The following is an 18,433-nucleotide window of genomic DNA, read 5'->3' on the forward strand; positions in this document are numbered from 1 at the left end:
TATCCGGCCCTTCCTTCGTTTTTTGTCTTTTTTTTTTTAATTTTTGAAGTAGGGTGACGTTACCATGACACGTGTCACCATCCAGTTGTACTAAACCTTTAAACAAGGGATTGCTGATGTGGCGAATATCTGATCGTCCAAAGAAAACATGGATTGAATGATTGAGATTAAGCCACATCGACCCTTCATACTTGTCCCAAAATGCGCCACATGTCACCATGTCATGGTAACACATGACCCACTACCCCCCCTAATACAAAAACCAATTTTATTTGTCTTTTTTCATTTGTCCACTCCTCTCTCTCTCTCTCTCCTCCCTCCCATCTCTCTTTTCTCTCTCGATCTCTCTTCTATTCCTCCCCCTTTCTTCTTCTTCTCCTTCCTCCGATCTCTCTCGGCTTCTTCTTCTTCTTCTTCTTCTTTTGGTTCCTCTCGGTTTTTTTTATTTTATTTATTTTTTCGATTTGTTCACTGTTCTTCTTCTTTTTATCTTATTTCTTTCATTTTTTTATTTACTCACTCAATATTACTTTTCTTTTGCAGGTTTGATCTACATGAAAGCTTTACCCTCGTATACATTTTAAGAACACCAAAGATAAGTTTCTCTTCTCCCTTCTTTCTCTTTATTTTCTTGCAAACCAAACATTTAAATTTTTTTTTTTTACATTATTTTTTTTGCTAGACTGTACTAAACTCAATGGGTTGGTTCAAGTTGACTCGGGTGAGTCAACCACTGGGTTGGCTTTAGATTGACTCAGTGGGTCAACCCACTGAGTCTTGGTGGGTTGGGTTTGTGTGGGCTCAGTTTTGAATGTATGGGTTTTGATTGGGTTTTGGGCTTCGACCCACTACTGGGCTTTTAAACCATGCTGGGCTTAAGCCCATTGTTGGTTTTAAAATGAGGTTGGGCTCATGCCCAAGGTGGATTTTAAAATAGGATTTGGGCTCAGGCCCACTGGGGATTTTTTTTAAATGGAGCTAGGATGGGGTTTTAATGGACCCATATCCAAATTGGATTTGGGTCTTGGGTCTGCAGGTCCCTGAGTCAAACAGATCAACCCGGCTAAATGGATCGGGTTACTGGGCCCTTAAAGTGGGTCAGGTCACTGGATGGTTCGGGTCACTAGATCTAATTTAGATCGAGTAAGATTCTTTATACAGTCTATTTTTATATAAATTAAACACTGGAAAATTAAATTAAAACTAAGACCTACTTCTAGTCTTCAAACTCCTCCAACTTTGAACTTAAACCCGATGCCCCCTTTTGGATTATATGATGCTCTGTGAATGCTTTGTGAATTGTTTTATCTTGTCTATTTGTTTGAACTCCTCTCTGTGCTTTTCTTTCCAAAATTCCCACACAGCTTGTATGTGAATTCCTTTACAATTCTCACTTTTTTTAGATAATATCCTATATATTTAAGTAGTATTTTAGATAAGGGGTACTTTAGTCTTCGTATCATTATAGGGTTAGGTTTATTCATTAGTTCTAATTGAATTCAATAATGTAATTAGGCTTGCCTCTTGTGCAGCAACTCTCTCTCTTTGCAATTGAATATCTTCCTATCTATTTTTCTCTCTCTTTCTTTACATTGGATTATGAATGTTATCATAGTATCAAAGCACCCAATCTTCTTCGGGAGAAGTAAATTGCGAATATCCGCTGCTACGTATTCAATTAAGGACGGCGGTGAGATAGACTGGAGCTGTAGAGACCCGGTGAATTATAGCAATTAAATAATAAAAGAAATGACAGGAAAATGAGGTTTTAAAGGGGGTCATAGCAGATCCTCGTCGACGAAGCGACTTATTGGGATCGTCAACGGGGACACGTGTCTCATCGACGAGTAATTACCGAGAGGGCTATTTGAGGGTCTAAAATTTGTCGATAAAGGTTATGAGTACATCGACGAACTCCCATCTTGGCTTCATCAATGAAATGACCTGTCTTGTTGATGAAGTCAGTGTTATAAATGGCTCAAACTCGGGTTTTCAGTGAGAAAACCTGTATGCAAACCCTCCTCTCTTTCTCTCTCTCTTTGTCCTCCACCCCTTCTCTCTAAGTTTTTGGGCCCATTTTTCGCCGGTTCAACGATCCAAAACTGACACGCTACTCTTGGGAAGATTTTCTCCATATTAGCTGGAGTGGATTGTTGATTAGGCCTACTTGGAAACCATCCCAAAATTTAGGTAAGTTAGTTAATTTCAGTTTTATTGAGGTATTTGGTATTTCTAGACTGAGGAAAGGTATTAGATGAATTTATACTGAAATTTTGTTGGGGGAAATATTAATTTCAGGGTGTTGTGTAGGGAACACTCCAGGTGTAGGATTGGTTGTTTTAAGGGCTTTTCAGTAAGCCAAGTAAGGGGATAAACTAAGTAAGTTTCTTATGAAAATCAATTTATTATTTTACAACATTTATTTTCAAGAAAATAAGTATATTGTAGAATTATGTTGGAAATAATGTTGTTGATCAGTAATATGGTTTTCGTGTATAATATCAGAAACATGATTTTAGAACAGATGTTATGTTATGAATATTACCCCTTTTTGTGTGACATAAGTAACATTTACCAAGGAAATGACGATGATGAAATATTATGTTTATAAAATAAGCATGTTATTACTGTTTTCAAGAAAATATTAAAATGATACAGGGATTTTCAAACTAAGGATTTTATATGATATGTCGGCGTAAGGGTCGTGGATTTTATATGACATATCGGCGTAAGGGCCGTGGATTTTATATGATATGCTGATGTAAGGGTTGAGGATTTTATATGATATGCCGACGTAAAGGTCATGGTTTTATATGATATGTTATGCCGAAGTAAGGGCTGTGAATTTTATATGATATGTTATGCAAGGTTTTATGAAAATATTCACATGATAGATATTATTATGAAATAGCCATGTATCATTATTTAGAAATATACTATATGTTATCAGAACCTGGTTGACTTGGTTTAGGCTTCCACAAAACACAGTACCATAGCTATATGATCACGATCATGTATATGTTAGTACTACCACTTGTCGTAAGGGGCAGTGGGAGAACGGCAGTCGATGTGGTTTTATGGTAGTGCAGGCGTCCCTCTGGTGTCTGGAACAAAAGGGGCAGACCCATCATACTTACAGACTTATGTTGATCTAGCGTGGTTGGCCAGCCATTGCTAGGTCCCATCTTTGGGCCGCATAATCCAATTATGTGGGGGTAAGACATGACACCAGCCAACTATCCATCCAGGATGTTTTTCATGTACAGTTATATGAGATGATTTATAAGTATTAAAATTCAATATGTTATACCATGTTATGTTAAATTATGTTTTTCCCAGATATGATGTAGACAATTTTATCAAATATGATTTATGTATTGTTATACGTATAACACAAAAATACTCATGTTGCCACATACTGATATTAGTTTATTTCCCTTACTGAGAGGTGTCTCAACCCAGCTATGTAAACATTTCAGAAGCCCCATATAGAAGAGCGGATAGAGTTCCGCAGCGTTAGAGTTCGAATGTTCTACCTTGTCTGAAGAGTAAGTCATTTTGCTAGGGTCTGACGGATTTTTGGGTGGTGATCCTATGACACCTTTTGGATATTCTGAGATCCGTGTACGTATATGACAGTTGTAGTAAAACTCTGGTATTATGTTGGTTGGATGATTGGATATGGATATGTTTTTACATTTTTCGCTGCTTAGGTATTAGTGTTGTATTTCAAGTATATCCATGGTTCCCATGGGTCTAGGTTGGCTATGATTTTTCGGAATTATTATATTAATTATAATTATGGAAAAAATTGGTTAAAAATGGGCAGTTTGTTACAGTTTGGTATCAGAGTTTAGGTTGCTAAACTCTGTAGACTTTAAAGTACAATGGAAACAATACCAAAGTATAGGGAAAGGATTTGAGGTTTTGTTTTATAGGTTAGAGACAGGACTTCCGTGGTGGTTTTTGTGTTTTTCTTGGAGTGACAATTTCAAGAAAGTCATAGTAAACTATTGCCGGGTTGTGTTTCTAAAGTGTGGGACTGAATCTTGAAATAAGATAAGGATGTCAAGATAGGGGATCGTGGTTAGCTGTGTAAGTTATAAGGATAGGGTCTCTAAGCCATGCTTTTTGTCTTTTCAGGATGGACCCTAGAGGAGGTAGTGCCCATACGAGCAGTAGTGACGGTGCAGGGCCCTCAAGTGCAGGCAAAGCTGATTCTGATGCGGTATTACGTAGTGTGGCTTAGTAGGTTATGACTAAGATTGCTAGGAGCTCCAGAGAGTAGGGAGGTCCATCTGCAGGCCATGGGTGTACGATAGAAAAATTTACCAAGATGAATCCTCCGGTATTTTTAGGAAGAGTTGATCCTACAGCTGCCGAGAATGGGATGCTGGCGATCGAGAAAGTTTTGACGGTATTACAGTATACGGAGGAGTAGAGGGTTTTCTTCGCCACCTATAAACTGACAGGGGAGGCTAAGAGGCGGTGGATTACTTTGAGACTTTTGGAGCAGCAGAGGATGACGCCGATAACTATGACATGGGACCGATTTAAAGAATTATTTTTTAACAAATATTTCTTAGCCACTGTCAGGGAAGCTAAAGTGGAAGAGTTCCTGAATCTGAAGTAGAGACAGCAGTCGGTCTAGTAGTACGCAGCGAGGTTTATAGAGCTTTCCCATTTCACTCCATATATTGTTCCTGATAAAATAAAGAAGGTGTGGCAATTTGAAAAAGGATTGAGGTGAGGAATATACAAGCAGGTGGTAGTGTTGAAGATACATGATTTTGTTGAGTTAGAGGATAGAGCAGCCTTGGACGAGGCTAGTGAGTGCATGGATGCAGAGGAGTAGGGATAGAATAAGAGATCTACACCTTCAGGCTTCTAGCAGGGAGTTAGGCAGGGTCAGTGGAGGAGAGGAAACTGTGGCAGAGGACAGAGGCAGGAGACTGGAGGCCTTAAGTTTTAGGCGATGCAGAATTTTTTAGTCTATTAGACTTGTGGAAAGAGACACTTGGGAGTGTCGAGTGGGGAGAGCTGTCTACTATCACTGCGGTAGGCATGGACATCTGGTGCGAGATTGCCCCACACCACCTGACACCGCTCCTGCTCCCAGACCGTACCAGGGAGGCTATCAGGCACGCCGTGGAGCCCAGTAGATGAATGTAGCTCCAACGAGGGTCTATGCTTTGACGCCTGGAGATGCTGAGAAAGTCGGCGATGTGGTGACAAGCATGATTAACATGTTTTCGTTTTAAGTTATTGTATTGTTTGATTTATGAGCCACACACTCATTTGTGTCTATGAGATGTATTATATTATGTGGGGCAAAAACATAGTTGTTAGGCACCGAACTGTTATTAACAACACCGACAATGTCAGTAGTGAGATGTAGTAGGTTGCTCTGAGGCTGTCCAGTTGATATTCAGGATAAAGTTTTGTCAGCTAACTTGATAGTATTGGACATGCATAGGTTCGATGTAATTTTTGGTATGGACTAGTTGGCAGCCAATTACGCCAGTATAGACTGTCGTTTGAAAGAAGTAATATTCAGACCTCTGAGAAGATCAGAATTCAGGTTTATAGGGTCGCGTGTGCAATCCCCGCCTCAGTTAGTATCAACCATACAGGCAAGGAGACTATTCCTAGATGGTTGTCAGGGGTTTATAACTTTTGTAAAAGAGGTGTCAGAAAATGAATTGAAGTTGGGCAATACATTGGTTAAGGAATGTCTAGACGTTTTTTCTAGAAAATCAACCTGGGTTACCTCTTGACTGCAGGATAAATTTCGCTATTGATCTACTTCCAGGGATGACATCGATCTCTAAAGTTCCTTCCAAAGGTTTTTTTTATCATCGCATGTTTTAATCAGAGTTCTTTTTGCATGGTGTATCTAGAATTTTTACCATTGTGTACCTAGGTTGATTATCATTAGCTATTGGAATTTCGGTGAAATACATAAAATCATAAAAAAAATAAAAAAATTAGGAGAAAATTCTAAAGATATTTTTTATTTGAATTTCACTAATTGTCTTTTGTTATTTCAAAATTCAACAATATGTGGGAAAATATAAAAAATCAAAAAAATAGAAAAAACAAAAAAATAATAATATTTTGAGACCTAAAAACCATTTTTTGACACCATTTGAGTTCCAAAAACCTCCCAAACTAGTATTTTCATACTTAGAAAAATCCTATAAGATTTTCAAAATTTGGGAGTGTATTTTCTTAAATATTATCTTGATTTTTTTTCCTATGATTGTAATTAAAAAAGGGTATGAGCTTTCAGGATTTGCGCACCCTGGCTCTAAGGGAATATATTTTATATATATATATATATATATATGTGTGTGTGTGTGTGTGTGTGTGTGTGTGTGTGTGTGTATGTGTGTGTGTGTGTGTATTTTTATACTATTTATTTATTTATTTATTTATTTTGCATGCATATTTGTAAATTCACTAAGGGAGTAATTTTAAAGACTTTTTAAGTTAACTTAGGGATTAATTAGGTACCGTTTGTAAGAACCGGCGTGTAGGGGGTGCTCGTACCTTCCTCTCGCGTAACTGAACTCCCGATCCCAACTCTAGTAACGCAGACCCATTCTACCCTTAACTGGGTAGCAATTAAGTGTTTTAACGACACTAAAAGGTTAGTGGCGACTTCATTCCTGTTTTTCCCGAAAATTTTAAACCACATTTTTTATTTCGCCACCCCGGGGCACACGCGTTCCGAGACGTCGCGACAGTTTGGCGACTTCGCTGGGGACTGTAGAGAGTCGAGCCAGTAATTAATTAGAAATTATCCCGAGTTCAAATTTAATAAATCTTTTAGTTGCTCATCATTTTGTGAATATTAATTGTAAATATTTTCTTTCCAATTTTTAGAGATAAGATTATTAATGGTAAATATTTTCTTTCCAAATTTGTAGATAAGAATATTAATGGTAAATATTTTCTTTCCAAATTTTTAATATTAATTGTAAATATTTTTCTTTCCAACTTTGTAGATAAGAATATTAATGGTAAACATTTTCTTTCCAAATTTTTAATACTAATTGTAAATATCTTCTTTCCAAAATTTTTTAAGAATATTAATTTTAATTATTTTATTTTCAGCTTTTAGATTAAGTGTGTTAATTGTAAATGTCTAGTTTCCATAAGCATGTGATTAATTGTAAATATTTTCCTTTGTTGCTTGAATAAACATGTGATTAAATAAGCATATGACATGTATGTGGGGTAGCGAGATTAGACTAAACTGGATTCACACACTTTCATGCTCTATACCTGGGCCTTCCCTTCTAGGATTAGATAGGAGTGTAATAGTGTCAGTCCCTTCATGGCAGAGCTTGATGGGACTCGCGAATCACTCCGCTCAGTGTGGGCTTTATCTAGACCCCTATGGGGGAGGATTGAAGTTCAATCTAGGAACCTTGTCATCCATAAGAGTTAGAGCCTACCCATACGTACCTGTCCATAGTTTTCCCCTAACTAGGATAAAGCCATGAAGAAACCCTATAAAATAGGTGTATCTACCTTGGGTTGGGATAAGATCCTCATCCTTCTTTATGTGACTTAATTTGTGTCTTTTGTATATATGGTTGGTGTTGTGTTATGCATCTTGCATCCATTTGACACATGCATACTACTTAGCCAGAATTCTGGAAAATCCCAATAATGAGACCATGGGCCATCCTTTCAAAAAATAAAGTACTTGGCTTAAGCGTTTTAAAATATGGGTCGGCCCAACCATTTTCAAATGACTCGAGCCCAATTTTTTCTTTAAAACAAATCTAGGCCCGACCTTTTTCTAAACAAAAAACTCGCCCTAGGCCTAATTTTCAAAAAGGGTCAAACCCATATTTCAAAAGGGGGCTTCAGCCCCATTACTTAAAAATCCAGGCCAACATTTTCAAAGTGATCCAAGTCCAATTCTCTTTAAACTAGGGTCTGATCCCATCATAAAATAGCTTGAAACCCATATTTTTAAAATACTCGAGGTCCAAGTGCACATTAAAGTCCACAAGCTTGCATTGAATAAATCCAATGGGTTGACTAGCCTAGGTCAACCCCTAACTCAGATCATAATTTGATCCTTCGTAGGATCTAAGGTACATGGACCGTCATCAAGGAAATGAATGGTTGAGGGAAGAATTGAATTGAAATTATGGCCCATCAATGGTCGTTTTAATCTTGAAATCTTTCATTAGTGGAATTTTTTCTAGAATTATAGCAAAGTGGTTATCTAGGTAGCATTGTATTCATGTATTTCATGCACTACACGCATAGCCATGCATGATAGGCCACATGCATGTTCATATCCCTATTTGCATGTATTTTTGCACTAGTTACACCCATGCATAAACATCCATTGCATTACATAATCATGCATTCGATTCTAAAAAGGAAGTTTTGGTTCACAACTCTCTCGTGGAAAGAAGCCGCCTGAATAATCAAAAACAATATTAAGACCACTATGCACCCATACAACACCAGGCGAAAGGCAAGAAAAATGAGTGAACAACTGGAAAATAGGGTCCTGGGTGTAATGACCTAGCTATTTAACTGGGTTTTTTTTATATATATATATACTATAACATTTAAAATACTCTAATACCACATTGGATTAAACCCAATCAACAACCTAAGCAGCGAGAAGCGGAAATCAAATATACATAACCACGTATAATTATATACAATACCAGAGTGCTAAATTGTTTCCCAAAATATACATATATAACTGTTCCCCAGAAATATCCTCAACTGGCTAGGGCTATACAAAATACTCCAAAAAATACTCACTCTAATATTAGGGCAATACTGAGGCCCCTCTATTTGCGAACCTGATCTGCTCGCCTATTTGGATCACCTGAAAAATGTTAAAGTAATTGGGATGAGCCAATGCTCAGTAAGACGAAATATGCTATTGCTAGTGTCTGGAAAATGAGTTACAATACTATGAAAATTTGTTTCTATATAATCATGTATAACTAGATCTATGAATAATATACAAAAATGGAAACCACCACTAATTCTATATTGTTTAACATATATGTAATTTTAGGTTACTAATGAAAATACTTCTAATGTATATAAGTATATTCTCTATCTCTGCAAATTTGTATATACATAATAATAACTGAAAACTTCCCTGTGGATAATTGTGTGGCATGATTTAACCTCTCATTACAGGGTTGTGCGGCCCGTAAGCAGGATTTACCTTGGCTGACCGACCAAGGTAAACCACTATACTCCCTCGATCTGATCTGCCCTCCTCAACCCATATCTGATGGGGAGCCTGTCCACGTCGGGGCACTATACGATCAACTTACTACCACGTATTATCTGAATAGGTGGTTGTACTCTGAACTGAATATCTGTGGCTACGGTACCGTGCTCTGCTGTATGGTCTAATAGGGTATGATACTATATAATATATTTCTATATACAACTAATTGTTTTACCATGATTCTGTAATAACTGTATTAACCATGACACTGTAATAAATTGTAACTGTGTCATCTATATTTTTGAACTGAACTGTAATCTGTAAGTTATGGTACTGAAAACTGTATAATCATGGTATTCTATAATTACTATAAAACATAACCACTGGCTGTATATTCTGAAAATACTATAAAATATGTTTCTTTACTATACCAATATTCTCAAGCCACACAGTAATTTTAAACATATTACACATAAATGATAAACTGTATAAGTTTCTATCGTGAATAATCATCTGATAAAAAAGTATAGTTTATACTCAAGCATAGTAAAATTGCCTAGCATAGCATAGCGTATTTTCCTTACCTGACTCATACTAAAATCCTCTACTGAGACGGGTCCTACACCCGCAGGGTTTCCTACTCGACACCCTAAAAATAATTTTTGCTAGAACAAAATGTCACTATTTCTACGTCTACAACATTTTCTACAACTGCTAGAAAGCCAAATTTTGAATGAAAAACCTTACCCTGGATTTGGGATGAATTCCAACTTTACCCCACCAACAATCTGCTCCGGCAGACTTGAAGAGAACTCCACCAGAAGCGTCGTGGTGGCCTCAGATCGTCGATCTGGCAACTGATGGGGCCAGAATTGATGAGAGAAGAGGGAGAGGCCGTAGGAGAGAGAGAAAAGAGAGAGCGGTGCTGATTTTTTGTGATTAAAATGAATTTAGGACTATTTATACTGCGGGCTTCGTCGACGAGCCACGTCATCTCGTCGACGAGTCATTAAGGAATTTCGTTGACGAATCTTATCCTTCGTCGATGAAATTCAGAGTAGCCCAAATTTTTTCTCTTGGTATTTTCTCATCGACGAGACAGAACCTCGTCGACGAGGTTCTGAAGAACCCTCATAGAAGAAACCCTTATATTCGTCTCATAGAGACCTGAAAATTTCTTGAAATTATTATTACCTCCAAAGTGCGATGTTGTTGACGAAGTCTACCGCCTCCTTTGATTCCTGTTTCCATTTTTCTCCCTCTTTATTATTAAAATGCTATTATTCTTCGGGTCACTACACTGGGCATAGAACAAGGATAGGAAGAATTGATTGAGAAATAAGAAAAATTCTGGAATTGTTGATGAATAAAGGAAAAGTGGTACAGAATGATCTTGAGATAGATACGAACCCCACTCATCCTCCAGGGTTCACCCCAAATCATGGACAAATATCAGCTCCACCACCTAACGTCATGGGGGGTCTGATGCCAAATATACTTCCCTTCATCCCTACTGTGCTAGCACAAGGGTTTCCAGTACCAGGAACTCCCCCGTTAGTAGTTTCTGATATGGGAATAAACAAATTTGAGGCTGAGCGTCGCCGTGACGTACTAGAGGAGCGCTTGAAAGCAATTGAAGGGTCTAATACATTCGACTCCGTTGATCCTAATGACTTTCGTCTGGTGCCGAAGGTCACTCTATTGCCAAAATTCAAGATGCCGAACTTTGAAAAATTTGATGGAACCCACTATCCTTGGACCCATTTGCGCCTCTATTGCCAGAAAATGGCTGCACACACAAACGATAAGAGGTTGATGATGCATTACTTTTAGGATAGCTTGACTGAAGCGGCTATCATATGGTACATTCAACATGATCGAGTTCGAATCCGTATTTTGAAAGATCTGGCCAATGCTTTTATAGCTCAGTACCACCACGTGATAGAAATGACACCTGATCGCATGACCTTACAAAAGCATGCAAATGAAACCTAACGAAACATTCAGAAATATGCATTAGATGGAGGGATATGTCTAAACAAGTGATCCCTCCGATGGAAGATAGGGAGGCTATCTCCTTATTCGTGAATACATTGAAAGATCCCTACTTTGGGCATCTCTTAGGGGCAACCCCCCATGACTTCATGGATATTGTTTCTACCGGAGAAAGAATTGAAATGGCTATCAAAGTCAGAAGAACCAAAAGTTGTGGCGTAAAAACTGATCCGAGCAAGAGGAAGAAAGATGAGGAAGCACAGATGATTCAGGGGCATCCTTACCAAGAGGGTAAGACCCCGTGGCTGAATAAGAACTTTGCCTACGAGCCCACAGTCCATCAGATAGTGCAGCTAGGTGTGCAACCCCAAGCAGTTTCCCTTGGGCCTAGGCCCGTTACAAGGCAGTTGAATGTTCGGGACACGGGAGGGGGACCCTCGATGGAAAGAAAGAGAAAATAAATTCAACCTATTCTGATGACTTATGCAGATTGGTGTCAATTCAAATGGTTGCACTGGTAATAGGATTATTGCTGCAGTTCCCTTTCCAAAGGTGGTATGACCCAAATGCTCAATGCGAGTATCATTCTAGGGCAATAGGTCATTCAATTGAAAAATGTTGGCATTTTAAGTATAAAGTACAAACCTTAAGAGATTTGGGTCTACTGGTGATGGACACGGAGGAGCCCGTTGTGCAACGTTAAAAGAATACTTTGAAGTTCAGGTCAGTTAAAGAAGTACAACAAGTTTTGGACCAGAGATATTCTGCATATAGTCTGAATGAATGAGTTTACTCTTTGACCATGGAAACAGAGAAATACAAGTGGCAAGCTTTACTAATTCCATTTTCCTCTCTCTTTAATATTTAAATACCATTATTCTTCAGGTCATTACATTCTCCCCTCCTTATAAAATTTCATCCTAGAAATTTACTATCCATACAATTCATTATCCCTTAAAGGCAAAACGGAGGAATACCATGGTTACATTCTGAATCTTGGGAGATTACATATACAAAAGAAAATTCCCCCAAAACAAAAATGCTACTTACTAACTATTACATGTACCTGCACAAGAAATATTACTAACTACTTAAGCTTTTTGAAATAATTGCGGATACTTATGCTTTATCTACTCCTCGAATTCCCAAGAAGCCTCTTCCACTGCATGATTCCTCCACAAAACTTTTACCAGAGGAATCTTTTTGTTACGTTACTCCTGCACTTTCCTATCCAGAATCTGTACTGGTACCTCCTCATACACCAGTAAATCACTAAGCTTTAATTCACCATAGCTGATAATATGAGAAGGGTCTAAGACGTACTTCCTCAATATGGAAACGTGGAATATGTCGTGCATCCTGGATAATACAGGTGACAAAGCTAACTTGTAGGCAACCGACCCTACTTTATCTAGAATCTCAAATGGACCAATAAACCTAGGGCTAAGTTTACCTTTCCTCCCGAATCTCATAACCTCTTTCAACGAAGTTATCTTCAGAAATACATGATCCCCATCATCGAATTCCAATTTCCTACGACGGTTATCAGCATAACTCTTCTGTCGGCACTGAGATGCACTAATTCTAACTCTGATAAGTCAATTTTTATCACACGCTTGCTGTACCATCTTTGGCCCCACGACACGCCGCTCACCCATCTCATCCCAGAATAAAGGAGAATGACATCTCCTACCATATAGTACTTCAAACGGTGCCATGCTAATGCTGGTCTAATAACTGTTATTATACGCAAATTCTACCAGCGGCATGAATTGAGTCCAACTACCCCAAAATCTAATACGCACGCTTGGAGCATATCCTCTCATATCTGTATCGTCCTCTTGGTCTGAGGATGAAATGTCGTGCTAAACGATAATTGAGAACCTAGAGCTTCCTGCAAGCTCCTCCAAAAACGTGATGTAAAGTGTGATCTAATACAATAGATACTGGCACCCTATGTGAACGAACTATCTCTTAAATGTAAATCTCCGCCAACCTGTTGATGGAGTAGCTGATCTTGATAGGTAAAAAGTGGACAGTCTTAGTCAAACGGTCAATAATCACCCAAATGGCATTTTGGCCGTGCAACACTGTTGGTAGTCCTGACATAAAATCCATAGATATATGATCCTACTTCCACTCTAGGATAAATAACAGCTGCAACTGCCTGCTGGCCTCTAGAGCTCAGCTTTTACCTACTGGCACGTCAAACTCTAGGCTACATACTCAGCAATTTCTTTCTTCATACCACTCCACCAGTATGACTCTCACAGATCCCTATACATTTTCGTACTACTAAGATGAACTGTATATAAAGATTTGTAAGCCTCCTCTAGAATGGTCTTCCTAATATCAGTATTAAAAGGAATGCATAATTTGGAACAGAACCGCAAAGCTTCGCCATCTGCAATACTGAATTCCTCCCCCTGACCACTCTGCACTCTATCCATCACCTCTGCTAATTCTAGGTCTTCTTTTTGAGTAGCTTTAATTCTTTCATGCAGAGTAGGTTGCACTACTAAACTGGCGATACATACCTGAGGATCACTTTTAACTAATTCGATGCTGAGTCTCTCCAGATCAATCATGATCAGATATTGGATTTCCATAACTGTTAACGCTGATTCCTTAGACTTCCTGCTCAACATATCAGCTACCACATTAACCTTCCTTGGGTGGTAACTGATAGTGTAGTCAAAATCCTTAATAAGCTCCAACCACCTTCTTTGCCTTATATTCAGTTCCCTCTAAGTGAAAAGGTACTTTAAACTCTTGTGGTCGGAGAAAATCTCACACTGCTCGCCATACAGGTACTGCCTTCAAATCATCAATGCGTGTACTACTGCATCCAATTCAAGATCATGAGCAGGGTTGTTCTTTTCATATTCTTTTAATTGTCTGGAAGCATATGCCACCACCCTGCCATGCTGCATCAATACACAACTAAGTCCTTTCAAGGACGCATCACCGTAAATGACATAACCTTCTCCCCCTGATGTAATGATCAATACTGGTGTTGTAACTAACCTCTGCTTCAATTCCTAGAAACTCTGCTCACAGCTGTCGTCCCACTCAAATCTGATATTCTTCCTAGTCAGTCGTGTTAGTGCTCGGATAATGTTGAGAATCCCTCAACGAAACGATGGTAATAACCAGCTAGTCCCAAGAAACTCCTGATCTCCTGGACGTTACTCAGTCTAGCCCAATTCACTACCGCCTCAATCTTACTGTACCTGGAAGTAGATCAATAGGAAAATCTACCTCACGATCAGGTGGCAAGCCTGGCAACTCATCTAGAAAAACATCTGTAAACTCCTTTACTACAGACGTGATAACAAATTCCAATTCATTCTCTGACATTTCCTTCACAAAAGCCACAAACCCCTGACAACCGCTCAGCAATAGTCTTCTCGCCTGAATAGCTGAAACTAGCTTAGGCATGGATTGTACTCGCGACCCTATGAACCTGAATTCTACTCTTCCTGGAGGTCTAAATATCACTTCTCATGCATGGCAATCTATGCTGGCAAAATTAGCTGCTAGCCAAGCCATACCAAATATTACTTCGAACCCATGCATATCCAGCACTATTAAATTGACAGACAAGATTTTCTCCTAAATATCAATTGAACAACCCAGCCGGTGTAGATACCAACAATTCAGTATCTAACAACTGTATTTCTGCCGCACATAGTCTAGTGCACTCCAAAGATACAAATGAGTGTGTGGCTCCTGAATCAAACAATGCAATAACTTTAAAACAAAGCATACTAACCATACCTATCACCACGTCACCAGCTGTCTCAGCATCACCTAGCGTCAGAGCGAACACTCTAACTGGAGCCATATTCCTCTACTGGCCCCTACGTGGCACCTGATAACCTCCCCAATATGGTCTACGAGCAGGAGTTGCATCTAGTGGTGTAAAGCAATCTTGCACCATATGTCCCTGTCTACCACAACGATAGAAAAAAACTCCCCATACTCGACACTCTCCCCAGTGTCTCCTCCCACAAGTCTAATAGACAGGAGGACCCTACACTGCCTGAACCTTGCATCCTCCAGTCTCCCGCCTCTGTCCTTTGCCATCGTTTCCCCTCCTTCACTAATTTTGCCTAGGACCCTACTGGTAGCCCGAAGATGCAGATCTCTTCCTCTGTCCCTACTCCTCTGCATCCAAATGCTCACCAACCTCTGCCAAGGTTGCTCTATTGACTAACTTAGCAAAATCTTGGATCCGTAGCACTACCACCTGCTTGAATATATTCCACCTCAAACCTATTTCAAACTGCCTCGCTTTCTTCATCTCATCAAGGACAATATACGAAGCAAAGCAAGAAAGCTCTATAAATCACGTCGCATACTGCTAGATCGACAACTGTCCCTGCTTCATACTTAGGAACTCTTCTATTTTAGGCTCTCAAACAGTAGCTATTTTAGCCTCCCGAACAATAGCTAGAAAATATTTATCGAAGAATAATTCCTTAAACCGATCCCAAGTCATGGCTATCGGCATAGTCCTCTGCTGCTCTAGAAGCCTCACAGCAGTCCACCACCTCCTAGCCTCCCCTGTCAATTTATAGGTGGTGAAGAGGACCCTCTGTTCTTTCGTATACTATAGCACCGCCAAAACTTTCTCAATCTCCTACATCCAATTCTCAGTAGTTGCAGGATCGACCCCTCTTGAAAACACCGAAGGATTCATCTTAGTAAACTTTTCTATAGTGCACCCATGACCTACTGATGAACCACTCTGCTCTCTAGAGCTTCTTGCGATCTCAGCCATAACCTGCTGGGCCACGCTGCGAAGTATTGCGTTAAAGTCTATCCCGCCTGCACCCGAGGGCCTTGCTCCATCACTGCCACTTGCATGGACACTACCTCCTCCTGGATCCATCCTGAAAAACAACAAACGCAACTCAAAAATCCTATTCTTATAATTTACCCGCCTAACCTCACTTTTTGTCTTAACCTTCTCAGATTATTTCTAACTTAATCCTACATTCTAAGAACATAACCTGACAATAGTTTGCTATAATTTTCCTAAAATCGTCACCCCAGGAAAAACACAGAAACCACCACGGTAGTCCTACCTCTAAACTATAGAACAAATCCTTAAATCATTTTCCTATACTCTGGTATCGTTTCCGCTGCACTCTAAAGTCTACAGAACCTTGCAACCTAGGCTCTGATACCAAATTGTAATGACCTGCTTAACTTCCATTTTTTTTTTCCTTTTTATGATAAAACCAATATAGCAAATCCAGAATATCATAATCAACTTGAACCCGTGGGTATCAGGGATGCATAAGAAGAACAGTACGGAAGCCTAAATAGCAGGAAACATAACATCAAACATATACCACAACACCATGTCAGTTCAATACTAGAGTTTACTACAAATATCATAAAATACACATCACCCAAAAAAGAGATTGTATGCCAAGTTTAGTACATGTGAATTTTGGTTAGAGAAAGTGGCGTTTCTGGGGCATATTATATTAGAGGATAGAATTTCAATGGATCCTAGTAAGATAGAGGCAGTGGTAAATTTGGAAAGGCTGAGGAATGTTCAGAAGATTAGGAGTTTCTTGGGACTGGCGGGATATTACCATCGGTTTGTGGAGGGATTCTCAGGGGCAGGGCCTTTGATTCAACTGACCAGGAAGAATGCCAAATTTGCATGGGATAATGAATGCAAGTAGAGCTTCTCGGAATTAAAACAATGGCTCGTCATTACACCGGCACTGGCGATTCCATCTGGAGATGATGTCTATGTAATTTATTGTGATGCGTATTTGAAAGGGCTTGGTTATGTGTTGATGCAGCATGGTAAGGTCATAGCTTATGCCTCCCAATAGTTGAAAGAGTACAAAAAGAACTACCCTACCCACGATCTGAAATTGGCTGCAGTGGTACATGCGTTAAAGATTTGGAGGCATTACTTGTATGGTAAGGTGAGAGATGTGAGATATTCTCTAATCACAAAAGTTTGAAGTACTTTTTCACTCAAAAGGAGCTGAACATGAGACAAAGGAGGTGGTTGGAACTTATTAAAGATTATGATTATACTATCAGTTACCACCTAGGGAAAGCAAACGTGGTAGCGGATGCTCTGAGCACGAAATTAGTGGGATCATCACTGGTAGCTTTGGAGGTTCAACATCCGATCTGATGGATTTGGATAGACTCGGTGTAGAGTTGGTAGAGAGTGATCCTCATGCATTTATTGCCAACTTAGTGGTGTAGCCTACATTACAGGAAAGAAATAAAGTTGCTCAGAAAGAGGATCCTGAATTAGCAGAGGTAATAGACAGAGTGCAGGATTGTCAGGGAGAGGAGTTCAGTATTTCAGATGATGAAACTGTGAGATTTCGCATCATATTGTATGTGCCTGCAGATGATGATATTAGGAAAACGATTTTAGAAGAGGCTCACAGATCTCTATACATAGTTCATCCTCGCAGTACTAAAATGTATAGGGATCTGCGAGAGTATTTCTAGTGAAGTAACATGAAGAGGGAGATTGCCGAATTTTTGCAGCAGTACTTAACGTGCCAACAGGTTAAGGCTGAGCATGAGAGGCCGGCAGGGCAGTTGCAGCCACTTTACATACCTGAGTGGAAGTGAAACCACATATCCATGGATTTGTCACTGGACTACCGCTGGTGTTGCATGGTCAGAATGTAATAACCCAATAAATTAATCAAGGCCTCGTCGACAAACACAAGGGATTCGTCGACGAGGGTACATGAGGATCTCGTCGATGAGGGTACGTCTCATCAACGAGATGATACCGAGAAGGGGTTTCTGGCAGTCTAAAATTCATCGACAAGGGATACAGGTTCGTCGATGAACTTTCTTCAGGGACCCGTCGATGAGATGATGTGTCTCATCGATGAATCTGGGTCTATAAGTACTTCTAAAATCGAATTTTCACATAAATCTGGTATAGGAAACCTTCTCTCTCTCTCTCTAAAACGTTCCCATCCCCTTATCTCTTCGATCTCGGCTCCGTCTCTTGCCGGATCGATGATCTGAAGCCACCACGACGCTCCGGGGAAAGTTCTCTTCAAGTCTGCCGGAGCGGATCGTTGGTGGGGCTAATTTGAAATTCATCCCAATCTCATGGTAAGGCATTTTTTTTTAATATTTGCTTTCCCCACAGTTATAAGAAATATAATATACGAAGAAATTCCAATGTTT

General features: G+C 39.4%; 1 long non-coding RNA gene across 1 annotated transcript in view; it reads left to right on the top strand.

Annotated features, from left to right (window-relative positions):
• Positions 1–294: 294 nt before the first annotated feature.
• Positions 295–18,433, top strand: part of LOC131160281 (uncharacterized) — a 33,387-nt gene continuing 15,248 nt past the window's right edge. Inside the window, exon 1 of the long non-coding RNA XR_009137978.1 lies at positions 295–9,421. This is a non-coding gene — a long non-coding RNA (uncharacterized LOC131160281). The remainder of the gene's footprint in view (positions 9,422–18,433) is intronic.

This window comes from Malania oleifera, chromosome 7 (genome assembly GCF_029873635.1).
Source record: "Malania oleifera isolate guangnan ecotype guangnan chromosome 7, ASM2987363v1, whole genome shotgun sequence".
NCBI classification, from domain to species: domain Eukaryota; kingdom Viridiplantae; phylum Streptophyta; class Magnoliopsida; order Santalales; family Ximeniaceae; genus Malania; species Malania oleifera.